Below are 16,118 nucleotides of genomic sequence, written 5' to 3' on the forward strand. Positions count from 1 at the left end.
TAAAATGTTCAATGTCTAATTGAGTCCTCTTCGTATTCATGACATCAAAATTTTAATTTGCCGGCTGCAGCAAACCAAAAATGCGTCTGTGTCTGTGTGTCGGATTTCGCAAGTCGGCAGTTATGACGCGTATTTTGAGCGACAAACAAATTAAACACGGTTTATTTTAATGTTACAAGAGCATCATAATATTTTTTTAAAAACTAACTAACTAAAATAAAATAAAATTAAATTAAATATTTATTTTCCAAATCTACAGGGAGCCGCAGCAGAGGGATGAAAGAGCCACTTGAGGCTCCAGAGCCGCGGGTTGCCGACCCCTGGTCTAATATGTTAGCATTTCATACATAGGGACTTGTCAGGAGATGCGTTATGATTTTGGAAGGAGTCTCCAATTTCCAAAGAAATAATGCTTCCAAATGTTTCAGACCTGGCTTTTGGTCTTGTGGATAATGTTTCTCTCAGGATCATAAACGCAGCTCTCATACATCTTCACCACAACTCAGTAGATCAGCGAGATTATGTCTGATGTACCGATTCCTGCTCAGTCCCAAGTGCCTCCAAAACATTTTAGTTCCTCTGCTGTGTCTGACATGTCAGGCCAGGATCAAGGCCTTTTCTGGGTTGTGTTACACTGTGCTATAATTCTTATTCAAACAAAACAGATTTGAACATGTCCCAGAGTACATCCTGTTTAAATACTCTGACTTTGTACATCTCCAACCTCAGCACTTGGCCGTGAATGCAAGGAAATGATGAGGCTAAAATGTGCCATTTTGTTAATAACGAAAGTAAAATGAACAATCTGTTACAGCCACACGATTTATAGTCCATTGCAAAAAAAATCCCCCCAAAAAAAACAAAAACCTTGTCACGCAATTGCATTGTTCTTTGCTTACTCACTTTCTCTTCACTCATTCTTTTAGGGAGAGGAAAGTTCAGTTTTGAGCTCTAAAAGCAAAGACAGGCCTGTGTGCTTAAGATAAACTTCCAAGAATGTGTCTCTCTCCTCGTGTGCACCAGCAGAGAGATCCAGCAGGGATTTACAGGAGTGTGGCAGATCAGTACAGAAAATGTCCATCCAATCCCTTCCCTCATCCCGCCATCATCTCTCTGCTGCATCCTTCGCTCCACTCCGTCAGTCCATTTATTCCTCACTCGGGCCTATAGGATTAAGTTGGATTTGCGTACATGCAGTGTGCAGACCGTCGTTGAAGGCTGATGAGTGTGGAGTCCAGCAGTTGGCACGAGTAACCGCTTTGCTCAGATCTTGCTGCACGAAACACTTTATAATGTTACTGACTACAGCTTGTGCTACGTACCAAATATCCTACTAGACAATATTTTCTTACACTATGTACCATGACGCTAGTGTCTAGTGTTGGGATTTTAGGTGTGTAATATTGTCTCAGAGGAAACACTAACTTTTTTCTTTAAAAGGAAGTACAAGCTGTTTCCCAGTCGACGTTAAACGACGCTAATGTGACTCTGCTAGCTTTAGCCAAATGTTTAAAATGTCCACAATGTGGACCTTATTTAAAAGACATTTGTAAGATGTCCACGGGAATGTCATCAGCTGTCTGAAAATCGTGTCACATCCAGCGCTGTCGCATGGTAGCCCCGCCCTTTAGCTCTCCAAGTGTTTAGTGCATGATGTGTCCAACATTACCTCCTTTTTTTGGTTTATTGAGTTAAATAAGTGAATCATCTGGGTCCTTGAAGTGCACTTCATCCTGTTGGAGTTTTCAGTGTGAACACACTACACTAATCAAAATATTTATACTACAAAATGCCACAGAATAGTGCATAAGTGTGTGATTTTGGACACAACTTTAGCGTTAGATCCTCCTAGACTGCATTGAAGTAAGTTCTCTCCAAATTTACTGGCATTCGGTCAGGATTTCAGTGCCGTCCCGGGTGAGGTTCATTGCTTACATGTCTTGGATTTATGTTCTTTTCCTTCGGGCGTCCTCTTTGACGTTTGGTGCCTTGTGTGAACCATGTCATTGAGGTGGACGTGGACAGTGGACGTGGCAGCTGGTCAGAGTCTAATCTGGGTCATGATTTGGAGCTTGTTCATGCCATTCCTTCTGAGCACTTCTTCATGGCGATTAAAGATTTGGCATAGGCACCTTTGCTGGAAGACATCAAGCTTCTTGTTGATGCCTGCCAAGTCTCACTAGAGTCACTTGATGTCAGGTCCACTATGGAGATAAAAAGGCGGAACTTTCATGGTGATGGATGAAGAGGACCTGAATTTATTTGTCCTTCAAAAGATAGAAAAAAATAATAGTTTCACACAGGAGCTAAAATACGGATACAATGAGGGCTGGCATATGCTTCTTCTGAAAGCTGTGGTTGCTCAGTGGTTTATGCTTTGATCAGAAGCTTCAAGGTGCCACGATATAAGCGTCCCTTCTTCCCAGGGCAGCTGAACACAAACTGCCAACTGCATGCGGGTTTATCTCATTTGGCTGACTCGCAACTGAGACTTGAGTAAATGACTTCAGGGATAAAGGCTCAAGGAGCTAACAGAGATGTCTTGAATTGCCACCACCTCCCAATCTGTAGCCCACTGAGCTCACACATGCACACACTCTTATCACTCTTTCCCATCAAGCACACCTAATTATGCTCTCCTAACACTCCCAGCCACTAAGGACTGCAGCATCGTCACGTTTCCAAACTTTGGATCTCTTGACGATACGCGAACACTTTTCTGTCACGCTGCTCATGAGCCTCGAGCCATAAGATAAAGAGGTTAGTTCATTTTTAGTGAGCAGTCAATTAGCTAAGAGCTTTGAGTCAATGTAAAATAGATAGTGACTCGGCACTTTTTAGACAGACCAATAAAGACGCTACTCGTGTAGTAGGAATGAAGAACGAAGCGCAGGTACCAGTCAAGAGAGATGCTGGACTGTTAAAGGGAATAATACCAAAGGCCAAGCCAGTCAGTTACACTTCTGTGCGACATGGTTTTAGCTGCCGATCTCAGCTACATGACATTTAAAATTTTTTTTTCAAAATCAGTTGTCACAAAGTAGGTTTGAGATGAAATTTTGCTTTAGTTCCCTCCTCAAGACATTAGTAATTATTTCCTGTTTACTGTTGCCGGAAATCTTATAAGCTCTCATTAAATCTGTGACGTATTATGAAGAAAAAAGGGAACTCTAAAGAGAAAGACAGTGGACCGAAGTGATTAATTGAATTTTTGTTTAACTGGTCAGCTGCTACTACAACAACAGCATAGCGAAGGTGACAGCGACCGCTGGCAAATAGATGTTGGGGGAGGTGTGTGTGTGTGTGTGTGTGTGTGTGTGTGTGTGTGTGTGTGTGTGTGTGTGTGTGTGTGTGTGTAATTATCTGGTTCACGTTGCGTTTAGCTAAAAAAAAATTGAGCGTAAAGGCCTTTTTATAGCAAACGCTTTGCAGCGTGGGAGCATTTCATTTCCTTTATTTTTTTAGTGCAAATAGCTTTAAATATTCAAAGCACTGTTAATCCAGTGAGATTTTCTCTTTATACTCAGTGACCGAACATTACACTCACTGCTGAAATGAAATGCAAAATCTAGCATGAATATAGCATTTTTTTTTTAGCTAGAATCCACAGAAACATGTTTCCACATTTCCACAAGAATCCACATTTTTATTACTGATATCTGCATTGTGTGACACTAGGGTTTGATTAACATGAGCTATATAATCTGAGAGATTAATCCGACACTATTAATTCTAATTAAAGTCTAAAACGTATAAAACACACTGCTAATAACCCGAGTCAACCCCTAGGTTGTGAAAATATGGCTTAGGGCATAGTGTCAGATGTTCTCTGAGATTTGACCCGAATCCATTCTTCAGAAGCCTCTAGACCGTTGTTTACTACTGAGCTCTGGGACATCACTTCCTGTGCTCTGGTTAGGTTTTCCTCTGGGAGAGATTGCACTGGTATGCTGTTATCCTGAACTCAGGGGAATTTCTGTGTGCATGTGTTGAAGGTTAAGGAACGTTATGACTGCGCTTTGGGACGTTTATAATTCAGTTCTGAAAAGCACGTCTGTCGACACAACACGGTAGACATGAGACGACACGCATTTGAGAGGAAGGCGTGTAATGCTAAGGACACACACTCACACACTCTCTCTACACATAAGCAAGACTGGTACAGTTAAGTGAGATATTATAGGTGAGTTTGTGTGTGTGTTTTTGTCTGTCTGTCTTTTCTCATCCTGGCTTATCACCAGGTTCTTCATAGCTGCTATCAGCTCCTTGCAGCTGGACATGCACAAAGCACACAGTGGCTTTACTGTGAGTAGAAGAGGGAGGGGTGTGTGCGTGCATGTGTGTGAGTTTGAGAGCACCCCATATTAAATCTTTATTAGTTGAGAATGTGGCTTATTTTTTTACGAGTGAGAATTATACTGTGTGTGAGGTTTTAGATAAGCAGTTTAACATCTTTGTCAGTTGGGGTTTTTTATTTCTCCAAGTTTCTTTTCTTTTTCTTTTTTTTTTTTTTTTTTTTTTTTAACAGCACTACAGCGTTAGCCACCGTTTCTGTTTTCTTGCCTTTCACGTTGCAAATAAAATATTGATGAAGGGTTAAATCATAATTGAAAACCTTTAGCGAGAGCCTTGAAAGCCAGCTGATTCAATCTGAAACCAATAGCTTAACTAATTGATGAATAGCTGATCGTTATGTTATCACCAGGGGAACACGAGGGGGTGGGGTGGGGTGTATTGTACGTTTCTAGTAAGTGTGAAAAGCACTCCTTTGGAGGCTTATTTATTGTTTTGTCTGTTTAGCGTTTGTATGGCAGCCTGAGAGACCTATTCAGTACATTTCTGCTATATATATTTCTAAAAACTTCCTTTCTGTTGATTCGCTACTCTTTTTTTTTTCCCCTCAGTAACTCAAACACAAACAAGGTTTTAATTCTCGTTTGATTAAACCCACTACTTTCACATTTCAAACCCGAGGTAAAAAAAAAAACCACACACACTCGGTATTTCTTCTTGTTATATATATCTTTAAATTTAGTAATTTCACTGCTCTCTGATTACATAGAGAATTTATCGCATTTATGTCTATTTGTCTATTATGTCTATTTCTATGTGTATATATATATATATATATATATATATATATATATATATATATATATATATATATATATATATATATATATATATATATATATTGGTCGGTTACTCTGATGTACATAAACATACCGGTACAGTCTCAAGTATACAATAAAAAACAATTAAAAATGGACGATCAGGTGAAAAAGATAGCACATTCAGGCAAATAACAAAATGTCCACTGTAACACAGAAGATCAAGAGAGGTGTCCATATCTGCCAAATATCATTAGACTTTTGGTGTATGTCATACTGTAAGTGAGTTTCTCAAGTGGAAGTAATATGGACATTTGAGACAACCACATTTTAACAGAAGGTACATGAGGAGAAGACCACAATAACAATATACATTTCTTTTCCAGGTAAAACCAAATTTAAAAACAGATGCTTGGTGTGGAAGTCAAACACAGTCTCAATTCCACTATACAGCAGATACAATTCCAAAGAGAAACAAAATTTCAACTTAAGGAGCCTTTGTAAAAAATGATGTACTTTAGTCCAAAAAGAAAAGATCTTGTCACAAAACCAGAAGCAGTGAAGGAATGTTCCTTTGTGTTTCTTAAAACAGAGATCAGAGGAGTCTTTGTAAATCTTTCTTAGACGTGAAGGTGTAAGGTAAACTCTGTTAAAAAATCTGTAGTTGAGTTTGTGAATCCCCAAAGAGGTGCATTTAGGGAACAAATTTTATGTTACATATGGCGGACCAGTCCATATCGGTAATTCCATGGCCCAAGTCGAATCGACCAAGGCATTATATGTTTTAGATATTAACCTCTTAGAGATTGTTTTTTTTTTATTATAACTTGTTCTATGTCAGTAAGATCACGTCTCAGCTCACCATTATCAGACAAAGGTTTTATGAAATGACGTAGCTGAAGGTATTTGAAGAAATGGGACTGTGGTATACTATATTGGTGCGATATTTCTTGGAAGGATTTTAATGCCTCGCCTGAGAAGAAACAAGATAATTGTGAGATCCCTAACTTAGACCAGACCGAAAAGCCGATATTTTGCAGAGGTATAGGGAAGTCAGGATTAAAAGCAATAGGTGAGAACAGTGTAAGATTAGCTGGAACCTTAAGATACAGTTTAATGTCTCTCCATATCCGAAGGGTGTTCGAAATGGTGAAATTTGTTGAGGCACATTTAAGCTTTTTGGTATTTGCAATAAAAGGCAGAAATTTTATTGGGAGAGGAGCACAAGCCCTTGCTTCCAGATTAAGCCATCTAGAGTCGGTGCTTTCATTGTACCAACCAACCATGTGCTTCACCTGTGCTGACCAGTAGTAGAGACGAAAGTTCGGTATGGCGACTCCTCCCTTGTCCTTTAATTCGGGGCATTTTATGGTTCCAGATGAACTTAGAAAAGTGCTTATTGATGTCTTTTAAAAAAATTTGGTAAATGACAAGGTAGGGATCGAAACAAATATAGAAACTTAGGTAGAATATTCATTAAGGTGAATATTTAAGAATGAATATTGCGAGGGGGAACTGAAAAAAGTACTATGCCATTTGTTTGGTCTGGGGAATTATTTAGGCCAATCAAGGAATCATTTAAGATGGTCAATGAGTCATTTGAGTCATTAGATGAACCGTTTGTGTTGGTCACTGAAGCATATGAGTCATTAGAGGAATCATTTAAGATGGTCAGTGAATCATTTGAGTCATGAAAGGAATCATTTCAGATGGTTAATGAATCATTTGAGTCATTAAAGGAATCATTTGAGATAGTTAAGGAATCACTGTAAACACTCACTCACCCGCTTATTTTCTACCGCTTATCCGAACTACCTCGAGTCACGGGGAGCCTGTGCCTATCTCAGGCGTCATCGGGCATCAAGGCAGGATACACCCTGGACGGAGTGCCAACCCATCGCAGGGCACACACACACTCTCATTCACTCACGCAATCACACACTACGGATAATTTTTCCAGAGATGCCAATCAACCTACCATGCATGTCTTTGGACCGGGGGAGGAAACCGGAGTACCCGGAGGAAACCCCCGAGGCACGGGAAGAACATGCAAACTCCACACACACAAGGCGGAGGCAGGAATCGAACCCCCAATCCTGGAGGTGTGAGGCGAACATGCTAACCACTAACCCACCGTGTCCCTCCTCACTGTAAACAATCGAAGAGTAATCTTTAGAGTCGATCAGGAAATCTTTTGAGCCTACTTAGGAATCCTTTGTGTCAACTGAGGAATTATTTGAGCTAATTTAGGAACCATTTTGAACCAAATGAGAAATCTCTTTTGAAAAAGTACCCTTTTGCCAACATTTTGGGCTGTTTTCCAGAATTCAGCCACAGCCACATTGACGAGTTTTCTCAGACCTGCCCAGGTTTTATACTCGCCTGTCCTTCAACAGCATTACTGCTGCTGCTCCTAGTTGTTTTTGAGCTACAAAGAGAAAAGGCACATTCAGAGAAAGGTCAGATTTCTTCCCTCCTCTCTGAAACAGTAGGACTTGAGCTTTATTTTATTGCCTTCTGTCCCAGATGAGATTCATTACATGAGATCTAAGCCTCTCATAAACTGAAACGTTTCATCTCTTTATTACATTTTCAGTCAGCTTTCTGATGTGTTCTTGTAAAACACGATGAACATAGTTTGTTGGCCTGTCTGGAATTTTCTGTTGAATTTTTTTTTAGCAGTGTTTTTTGTCTATTTTGACAAAAATCTGATGTTTGTTCTGCTTGGTTTTATTCTACTGGATGAAAGAGTGCAGAATCAGAAGCACACCAGTCGTTGTTCATGTCAACAAGAGCCGTGACTTAAGGCTTTCAATGCCTTCAAATGCATCAAATCTTCCTCTTGTGCAGTGGACTGTGGGTGTGTCCCAAATCGCACACCCATAAACAGTGTGAGTAGTCTAGTGTGTTCACACGGCAAACTCCAACAAGATGTGCACTCTAAAAACCTGGATGATTTACTTATTTAACTGAAAACACAAAGGGTTGGAAACTTCACACATTCAACAGTTCTGCTAAGCAAGAGGAATGGACCGGGGCTACAAACACTGATGAACAAGACCTACATTTACATTTATAGCATTTGGCAGATGCCTATCCAGAGCGACACTTATCTTATTCATACAGCTGAGCAGCTGAGAGGGATAAGGGCCTTGCTCAGGGGCCCAGGAGTGACTCATGACCTTCCTATCAGTAGTCCAACACCTTAACCACTAAGCTGCCACTTCCCAGACCTCTTACAAATGGTTAAAATTACACCATGAGGACAAATTTTACATTTCAACATGTGTGTTTGACGTCATTTGGCATCGACTGGGAAACAGCTTGTACTTCCTGTTAGTAAAAATATATCATTCCATAAAATTCTTACACTAGACGGTAGAGTGCATAGTGTCTTGTACATCATTTGGGATGCAGCTGATTTGCAGTTTATAGTATTAGGTGTTTTTAAGACGCATGTCATTTTTATCATTTTAGCTACTGATTCTTCCGAGCTTCTCTTCACTCTCAGCTCAGCGTAATGTGCTGAGGAGAAAAGCGTCGAACTACAAGCAAGCGATGGTAGAGTAACCATAGTCACATAGTCATCGTGAACCTGCTCTGTATAAGCCATCATTTGGAATTTGATGGACAACTTGATCAACTTTACCAGTGGTGTAGAGACGTAGCCTTGGGTTTCCTGGCCTTTAACAGATCAGTACATTCAGTACAGTAACATTCCCTGATCTCCTTTAATTACAATTCTCATTTATAAGAATTTATTTATCATTTGTTTCAGCGATTGCTTTGAAGGTCATTTGCAGGATGGTCCTGTATCACGCACACACACAGGGCTGTATTTAGTCTGGGTCATGTGAAAAACCACGAGTCACACATGTTTAAAGGCTATACAAAGGTTACTTTCAGATTCTTCTTCCTGATTGGCCACGGTGGAAGCCGACGTGGTCTTCTGCCTATCAGCCTTAAGATTCAATGTGCTGGGTGGTGCTTTTCTGCTCACCACACTTGTGAAGAGTGGTTGTTTGAGCTACTATAGCCGTACTGTATACCATCTCTCTCTCTCTCTCTCTCTCTCTCTCTCTCTCTCTCTCTCTCTCTCTCTCTCTTTCTTTCTGGCTATATTTTTCACATCATTCTGTGCTTCTCTGTTCAGGAAAATCCCAGGAGATGAGCAGGCTCTGAATCACTCAAGGCAGGTACACCAGGAATAGGGTTTGGAAAGTGTAAAATGCAGCTTTGAGATAAAATCCGAACAATAAAGGTGTGTGTGTACATGACAAAAAACATCTAAATAAAGCGATGTATACACGGCATCGACAAAAGTGTTTACATAATAAGTACATTAATCTGCTCGACTTCCAAATGACTTCACAGAGCACAGAGATTGCCTCAGGATAGCTCACAGAGGACGTGGTGTGTAAGAGGTTGTTGGTGTCAGTAGAAAGTGCTGTCGATTGTAGAAAAACTCAAACCGCTGTCACCGTATAGCTGATCCGACCTACTCATGGACATCAACATCTTGCAGAGTAATGAGTGTGCATGCGTGAGAGGGAAAGAAAGAGCAAGAGATGTAGAGGATGGGAGGATTTGTGTTGTTGTTTTCCACATTCCATCTCTGCAGAAGCTGTAACAGATAGTACAGCACAAAAGGGAACACCTCAGTGTCTGATGGTTAGAAGTGTGTGTGTGAGAGAGAGAGAGAGAGAGAGAGAGAGAGAGAAGGAGAGAGAGATTTCTGCATAGTTTATTGCTCATAAGGCTTCAGTTCCAGGCTGTTTATCTGTTCACCCTGTCATCACACTGTGTTCGTCATGGTTCAGTGTGTACACACACACACACACACACACACACCCCCATAAAAGTGTTAAGGAATCTGATGGCCTCTTTTACTAGTCACATGAAGGATGGCGAGAGAAAAGGACAAACAAGTCCCAGGTGGAGGGATTGTGATGTCATCAGCGCTTTAGTAGGTGGGGCTTCTGAACATCATGACTATCTCTCTCTCTCTCTCTCTTACTTTCTCCATCTCTCCAACTTTCTCTCCTTTTTTTTTTTCTTTCCTCCCAATCTCCCTCTCTTTTTACATCTCTGTTTCTCTATACACCCCCCTCTCTCAATTCCCCCTGTCTGTCTGTCTGTTTCTCTCCATCTCTCTTACTCTCTTAGTCATATTCTCTTGTTACTCATATAACCTCATTTCCCACCAAGCTTTGTGGGTAGGGTGTGGATAGCAGCTGTGCTGATGTAATCTTCGTTCCCAAGATCCCACGTTCATGCTTTGCTTCTTTAAGTCTGACACACACACACACACACACACACTGCTTGTAAGGATTTCCTGTTGACATAACTGGCATGTTTACTCCTAACTCTAACTCGGTAATCATTAACTTTTTGGCTGTTTTTTTTTTTTTTCTATTCTTTTTTTCCTTGTTATAAAGGTTTTCCTTGCTGTTGCATTCTTGAATCTGATTGGTCAGTAGATGTTGATTCATGTTCTCTAACAGCAGCATGAATCCATGCCTTTTATATGAATACACTTGACTTGATTTATTGTTAGAAACGATTTGTAGCATGCAACAGCGCTGGAAGGAGTCTCCAGTGTTAGGACTTTGTAACAGTTAAATGTAAAGCTGTGAGTGACAGATGACACTCAGTAACACGACTACACGCATCTTTTTGTCTTTTTAACTTAAAAAAAGGAAAAAAAGAGAGACTGAGAACAGAACTGTTACAGCTGCTTTAATGTGGAAACCCGAGCACATTTGTTTTGCAGATGTTCCATGACTTGGATATGCAGCTCTTAAGATATAAAGACTACAATCTGGGGTTTATCAATATAAATAAATAAATAAATAAATAAATAAATAAATAAATAAATAAATAAATAAATAAAAGGGGGGAAATCGCCGTGGTTATAAGAGCAACACAAGCCGGTATTGATTATGTTCCTGTCCCATTTTATTTCTTATGTCGTTCATTGCCACAATTCCAGTTATTTGCAGCACAGAATTAACTCATTAACTCATAAAGCATATAGAATTTATTTATCCAGTCTGAAACTGTCAGCAGAACCAAATTCATTTTTTTTTTTAAATAAGTGTGCTAACTGGCTTTGCAGCCTTTCAACTGGATGATGTCATTAGCATCACGTTATGAAAATAGCCTCGGCATTCTCTTGCACGTCATCCGCTGAAGAACGAAGCATACCACCTGTGTGTGTGTGTGTTTGTGTTTGTGTAGAAGCTGAAGAATTAATTAGAACCCGATGTAGGATGAAGCTCAGGTCTGTGAACGCCGGCGACCATGCACACAGCTGTAAATATTTGGATGGAAAGCGTTATATTAGTCAGTTACGTTTAACACACACCTCCTTCACCCGCTGTGTGTTGGCACTAATTGTGTCCCCTGTGTGTGTGATGACTAAGCCTGCCATTAATCTTGTAAACTGATTGACAAAATTGCAGTGACGCTGAGTCTCAGTAGGTGGGTTGTTTAAAGAGCGACAGAGGTAAAGGACTTCACTATATCTGCTTCTCTCCTGCCTTCCTTCCCATCTTGCTTGCACTAAGATGCTATTTTACTCTTTATCCCTTTCTCAAAATCTTAAAACGATATGATGTTTACGCTGATGTGTACTATAACCTTTATGGCCACCAATGTGTGATCGTTCTTCAAACTGCTACCCAAATTTGAAGCACACCTTTGTATAGAATGTCTTTGTATGATGTGGTTATGATAAGAAGTCGTTTTTATTTGTCACATATACATTACAGCACAGTGAAATGCTTTTCTCAGAGCACATGTTATGGTATCTCTAGAACAGAGAGGGTTAAGGGCCTCGCTCAAGAGCAAGAGCAGAAGTAGTAGCAGTTTGGCGTGAAACTTAAGCCAGAGGTAAGGAGAAAACCAGAACCATAGTTGTTGAGCCACCAAGATATAAGCGTAAGAGGCTCAAACCTGTTCCAGCAGGACAAAGCGAGCTAGATTAAGACATGATTTGCCAACGTTAGAGTGGAAGAACTTTTGTTCTCAACTCCACTGGGATGAGCTGAAACACTGACTGTTCATCAGAGCCTCTCCTCTATAATGCAGTTGTGGCTGAATGATCACAAATCCCCAATAAATCTGGAATCGGATGGTCAACAAGAACATTTGGGTGGAATTGTCAGCTGTCCACAGTCTTTTTTCTGTATGGTGTATTTCCAGCATGGGCAAATTGATTAACCAGGACAACCCCACATCCTGTTGACGATTGCCAAACGGTAGGTTTTATTTGGTGTGTGTTAAAACCTGATGTGCTTCATCGGGATGCTGTAACTAACACCTGCTTCCGAGTCCCACCATCTGCTGCACCACACACATCACAGTGTTGAGATCTGGTTGGCGGTTAATTAGCTCTCCCAGATGAGAGAGAACCTGCGGATGTTTAAACCCTAACAAAACACTGTTTCTCAACTCTTCACCTGTTTTTCACATGATCTAAACCTGTTAGTTTGCTTTAGTCTGGATTAATGCACTTATCTGGATGACTAGCTAGTACTTGTTAAGGTGTTAGCCAGTGCAACTGAAATGGCTTTGCTTGTGCGTTAAAGCCAGACTATAGGCTGTAAATTAAAACTACTCAGCAAGAACAGCATAACCAGTGACAGGAGACGTGTATAACCCTGATTATTATCTCATTTCAGTGGCACCTACAAAGTGAACAGTCACCTCTCTAAGTTGATGTGTTGGAAGCAGGAAAGTGTAAGGATCTGAGAGTGTAAGACTTTAATGGCTGGACCACTAGGTCAGAGTCTGGTGAGGTTTTTCCTGTATGTAGCGTTTATTGCTTACTGAAAGTGCTTCAGTGAAAGACAACTGGTGAAGCAGTAACAGGATCCCAGGGTGCGAAGGCTAGCACTTTGGGTCTGATCCCACAAAAGAGCTACTGTAGCACAAACTGCTGAAAATGTTCATTCTGGCTGAACAGTGATTATCATGATATTATGTCACATCGTTTCAGCATCCTATTTAGCGAGGAGTTCAACCACGCTGGGCTTTACATTTCCGTTTTCCTTTAAAAAAAAAAAAAAAACATTAGAAAAATTCTCAAAAGATGAACCAAATGTAATTTTCTAAGAATAAACCTCATGATGTTTGTTTGCAAGTGTGAACGTCTCCTACTCCTCCTCCTCCTCCTCCTCCACACATGCTGTGAATGAGTGAAAGTGCCAATGTGACATTTCTCCAGTTTCTGAATGAAGAATGTAAAAGTGCTAACCACACTGTTTATTAATAATGCTGAGTAACGCTAAAGTGCGAAGGCTGAACTGGGAATTCCTGTCATTTTTAAGCTGCAAAGTGAGAAAAACCCAAACACGCATCCATGACGGACCACGTATTGCTAACAAGCTAAACGTTAAACAGATCATTAGTGTGTATATTCGTCTCAATCAGCTCCCCAGGGTGTGAATCAGCATACGGTGTAAATGAGTTTAGACACTGGTCACTTCACATCTGGACACTGACTCGATATCAGTCACTGTAAAAAGCCAAATCTCATAAATGTGTTAGCTTTTAATCGCACACATTTCTGCCATACTGCTTCAGGCAACATCACTAACATACGGAACACACACACACTAAATGGAAACATGGCTAACATACGGAATCATTTGAGAGCAACAACAATAGCAGGCTATTTAAATTTGTAGAAGAGACACTGTGTCTTCATCACCATACAGTAGAGTTTTACTGAAACTGTCTTTTCATTCACATCTTACTCCCTTTATTACATCTGATTCCAATGTCCTCTTTTTTGTGTGTATTTTATATATATACCTCTTTGGAGTACACATTACACAAATGTATAATAGTCTATTATAGAGAGACGTGGGAGGAGAGACATGGGGAGAGAGAGAGAGAGAGAGAGAGAGATGGGGTGGAGAGAGAGACATGGAGAGAGAGAGAGAGAGAGAGAGAGACATAGAGACATGGAGAGAGAGCGAGAGAGCCCTTAAAACTGCCGACTCCCTGATCAGTGTCCTCACTGCTGGACATCGAATGATCTGCATTAATACTGTCAGAAGTTAGTGCAGTGTTATTTTATTTGCTGCTGACAGTTTTAGTGTTCATGTTGCTGTGTGTCATACTTAACGTGGGCTTGAGGAGACCTTAACGATTTCCAAGCTGACTGTTTATTTTTTTCTGTGTATATAGTCAGAGGTCAGAAATATACTTCTACACTACAGATGCATGCAGTCTTTGTGGATCTAGAAATAAACATCATTTCCTGTCAGTAAGGAACAGAGAGACTCAGATGTTGTATCAGTTATCTGTAACTCGTGAACCCAACGCACAATAAAATAAAAAAGGCTGACCTCGGACTTTGTTTCAGTCCATTTGCTTGTGATTAATATGTGATTGACAGTGAATATGAAGCTTGTTTTCTTCTGTAGACTCTCTGGGCTTCAGGTGTGTCGGTACTGCAGGTTTAATTTGATTTTAATGCGGTTGTGAAGCCTTGTTACATATATAAAATATCTTGACACAAACACACTCATCCGTTCCACACTGCCACACTTTGGGCACAGTTCCTAGATGGTTTTCACACTGTTTTTTCACGCTTGCCCCGGGCTGAATCTGCTTGATCGGTGCCCCTGCAGCACTGGTTTGGTTTCAGACTCATTTGATGCTATTTACATTCCATAAACTCACACAGAGAACACAACCATAACAGATATTATTCTATTTGTTCTATGGAGGTGTCTCCTGCCAATCATGGCACACATGTGTGGTGGAAATGAATGATAAATTTGGCTAAAACACACACAAACACACACACACACACACACACACACACACACACACACACACAGAGGTTACTTTACTTCTGGTTAGGTACATAGTTATCTGCTTTATACACACACACACACAGGTTACTTTGCCAAGAAAACTGGGGCAGGATGTAAACATGAAGCCTGAGAAAACGTTATACGGTTGTTTTTTCTTTTCAACGTTTATAGTTTGCTGTAAGATTGGTTTGTTTTCCTGGAACAAGACAGAGATAGATAGACACACACGGGGGTGGGGAGATGCATGTGAGAAAGCGTGCTAGCATGTGACTGAGGGAGAGTGTGTGTGTGTGTGTGTTACTGAGGGAGAGTGTGAGTGAGGGAGTGTGTGTGTGTGTATGAGTGAGGGAGTGAGAGTGAGTGTGTGTATGAGTGAGGGAGTGAGAGTGAGTGTGTGTGAGAGTGAGGGAGAGTGTGTGAGTGAGGGAGAGTGTGTGTGTGTGTGAGTGAGGGAGAGTGTGTGTGTGTGAGTGAGGGAGAGTGTGTGTGTGTGAGTGAGGGAGAGTGTGTGAGTGTGAGTGAGGGAGAGTGTGTGAGTGTGAGTGAGGGAGAGTGTGTGAGGGAGAGTGTGTGAGAGTGAGTGAGGGAGAGTGTGTGAGAGTGAGTGAGGGAGAGTGTGTGTGAGTGAGTGAGAGTGTGTGTGAGTGAGTGAGGGAGAGTGTGTGTGTGTGAGGGAGAGTGTGTGTGTGTGAGGGAGAGTGTGTGTGTGTGAGGGAGTGTGTGTGTGTGTGTGTGTGAGGGAGAGTGTGTGTGTGTGAGGAAGTGTGTGTGTGTGTGAGTGAGGAAGTGTGTGTGTGTGTGTGTGAGTGAGGAAGTGAGAGTGAATGAGGGTGTCTGTGTGGGAGAGTGAATGAGGGAGTGTCTGTGTGTGAGAGTGAGTGAGGATGTGTGTGTGTGAGAGTGAGTGAGGATGTGTGTGTGTGAGAGTGAGTGAGGATGTGTGTGTGTGAGAGTGAGTATGGATGTGTGTGTGAGAGTGAGTATGGATGTGTGTGTGAGAGTGAGTATGGATGTGTGTGTGAGAGTGAGTATGGATGTGTGTGTGAGAGTGAGTATGGATGTGTGTGTGAGAGTGAGTATGGATGTGTGTGAGAGAGTGAGTATGGATGTGTGTGAGAGAGTGAGTGAGGATGTGTGTGAGAGAGTGAGTGAGGATGTGTGTGTGAGAGTGAAT

At 41.0% G+C, this 16,118-nt stretch overlaps 1 protein-coding gene across 4 annotated transcripts in view; it reads left to right on the forward strand.

Annotated features, from left to right (window-relative positions):
* Nucleotides 1-16,118, forward strand: part of galnt1 (UDP-N-acetyl-alpha-D-galactosamine:polypeptide N-acetylgalactosaminyltransferase 1) — a 117,184-nt gene that overhangs the window by 21,837 nt on the left and 79,229 nt on the right. Inside the window, exon 1 of one of the 4 annotated variants that reach the window (XM_060861429.1) lies at nucleotides 4,158-4,183. The exons of the other annotated variants lie outside the window; for them this stretch is intronic. The gene's annotated coding sequence lies outside the window, so the exon portion shown is untranslated. Of the gene's footprint in view, nucleotides 1-4,157; nucleotides 4,184-16,118 lie in introns of those variants that run through there. 4 annotated transcript variants of the gene reach the window in all.

This window comes from Tachysurus vachellii, chromosome 25, assembly GCF_030014155.1.
Source record: "Tachysurus vachellii isolate PV-2020 chromosome 25, HZAU_Pvac_v1, whole genome shotgun sequence".
Classification (NCBI taxonomy): Eukaryota; Metazoa; Chordata; class Actinopteri; order Siluriformes; family Bagridae; genus Tachysurus; species Tachysurus vachellii.